At 39.6% G+C, this 2,500-nt stretch overlaps 2 non-coding genes across 2 annotated transcripts; both read right to left on the reverse strand.

The window, feature by feature from the left end:
* Positions 1-471: 471 nt before the first annotated feature.
* Positions 472-544, reverse strand: TRNAF-GAA (transfer RNA phenylalanine (anticodon GAA)). Its single transcript has one exon. It is a non-coding gene; the product is annotated as a tRNA-Phe (tRNA).
* A 510-nt stretch (positions 545-1,054) lies between these two features.
* TRNAF-GAA (transfer RNA phenylalanine (anticodon GAA)) lies at positions 1,055-1,127 on the reverse strand. The gene has a single exon. It is a non-coding gene; the product is annotated as a tRNA-Phe (tRNA).
* Between the last annotated feature and the right edge of the window lie 1,373 nt (positions 1,128-2,500).

Here is a 2,500-nt window from a genome sequence, read left to right on the forward strand (position 1 = left end):
TTCAACAAACTAGATGCATGACCTGGATATTTACCCTTATATGTTAGAGATATGTTTTAAGGAGTCCTGTATCATTCAGCAGTTAACTTGTGCAATGGGTAAATAGCGTTTTTGGGATCCGGGTTAGGTAGCGTTTTTTTAACTCTGAATGGACTAGCACTATATTACCCAGACGTATGTGGCCTGAGTAGGTAAGCAACGTCATCTGACCACTGACATCTGTGTTCAAGGGGAAGTTGAAGGTAATGCAGACAAGAGTTTACATTACAAAAAAGCCTGAAATGGGAAACATTCATAGTCTAACCAAAAGGCAAGAAATGTTGAAGCAAGTTTAGAAGGAGGACACAAATCAAAGTCTATGTTAAATTGCTTGTGTTGTATATCAGTTGGAAAGAATTTGATGAATAGAGAAAAAAGTACTACAGCTGATTCCAAGACCTATTTTGTTAGAAGAAAGAAACCTCTCAACTGTGCCGAAACCCGGGATTGAACCAGGGACCTTTAGATCTTCAGTCTAACGCTCTCCCAACTGAGCTATTTCGGCCTGCTGCTAGCTGTGGTCTTCATACTTTGATTTGAACCATTCAACAAACTAGATGCATGACCTGGATATTTACCCTTATATGTTAGAGATATGTTTTAAGGAGTCCTGTATCATTCAGCAGTTAACTTGTGCAATGGGTAAATAGCGTTTTTGGGATCCGGGTTAGGTAGCGTTTTTTTAACTCTGAATGGACTAGCACTATATTACCCAGACGTATGTGGCCTGAGTAGGTAAGCAACGTCATCTGACCACTGACATCTGTGTTCAAGGGGAAGTTGAAGGTAATGCAGACAAGAGTTTACATTACAAAAAAGCCTGAAATGGGAAACATTCATAGTCTAACCAAAAGGCAAGAAATGTTGAAGCAAGTTTAGAAGGAGGACACAAATCAAAGTCTATGTTAAATTGCTTGTGTTGTATATCAGTTGGAAAGAATTTGATGAATAGAGAAAAAAGTACTACAGCTGATTCCAAGACCTATTTTGTTAGAAGAAAGAAACCTCTCAACTGTGCCGAAACCCGGGATTGAACCAGGGACCTTTAGATCTTCAGTCTAACGCTCTCCCAACTGAGCTATTTCGGCCTGCTGCTAGCTGTGGTCTTCATACTTTGATTTGAACCATTCAACAAACTAGATGCATGACCTGGATATTTACACTTATATGTTAGAGATATGTTTTAAGGAGTCCTGTATCATTCAGCAGTTAACTTGTGCAATGGGTAAATAGCGTTTTTGGGATCCGGGTTAGGTAGCGTTTTTTTAACTCTGAATGGACTAGCACAATATTACCCAGACGTATGTGGCCTGAGTAGGTAAGCAACGTCATCTGACCACTGACATCTGTGTTCAAGGGGAAGTTGAAGGTAATGCAGACAAGAGTTTACATTACAAAAAAGCCTGAAATGGGAAACATTCATAGTCTAACCTGAAGGCAAGAAATGTGGAAGCAAGTTTAGAAGGAGGACACAAATCAAAGTCTATGTTAAATTGCTTGTGTTGTATATCAGTTGGAAAGAATTTGATGAATAGAGAAAAAAGTACTACAGCTGATTCCAAGACCTACTTTGTTAGAAGCAAAGAACCTCTCAACTGTGCCGAAAACCGGGATTGAACCAGGGACCTTTAGATCTTCAATCTAACGCTCTCCCAACTGAGCTATTTCGGCCTGCTGCTAGCTGTGTTCTTCATACTTTGATTTGAACCATTCAACAAACTAGATGCATGACCTGGATGTTTACCCTTATATGTTAGAGATATGTTTTAAGGAGTCCTGTATCATTCAGCAGTTAACTTGTGCAATGGGTAAATAGAGTTTTGGGATCCGGGTTAGGTAGCGTTTTTTTAACTCTGAATGGACTAGCACTATATTACCCAGACGTATGTGGCCTGAGTAGGTAAGCAACGTCATCTGACCACTGACATCTATGTTCAAGGGGAAGTTGAAGGTAATGCAGACAAGAGTTTACATTACAAAAAAGCCTGAAATGGGAAACATTCATAGTCTAACCTGAAGGCAAGAAATGTGGAAGCAAGTTTAGAAGGAGGACACAAATCAAAGTCTATGTTAAATTGCTTGTGTTGTATATCAGTTGGAAAAAATTTGATGAATAGAGAAAAAAGTACTGCAGCAGATTCCAAGACCTCTTTTGCCAGAAGCAAGGAACCTCTCAACTGTGCCGAAACCAGGGATTGAACCAGGGACCTTCAGATCTTCAGTCTAACTCTCTCCCAACTGAGCTATTTCGGCCTGCTGCTATCTGTGGTCTTCATACTTTGATTTGAACCATTCAACAAACTAGATGCATGACCTGGATATTTACCCTTATATGTTAGAGATATGTTTTAAGGAGTCCTGTATCATTCAGCAGTTAACTTGTGCAATGGGTAAATAGCGTTTTTGGGATCCGGGTTAGGTAGCGTTTTTTTAACTCTGAATGGACTAGCACTATATTACC

This window comes from Lissotriton helveticus, chromosome 8 (genome assembly GCF_964261635.1).
Source record: "Lissotriton helveticus chromosome 8, aLisHel1.1, whole genome shotgun sequence".
NCBI lineage: Eukaryota > Metazoa > Chordata > Amphibia > Caudata > Salamandridae > Lissotriton > Lissotriton helveticus.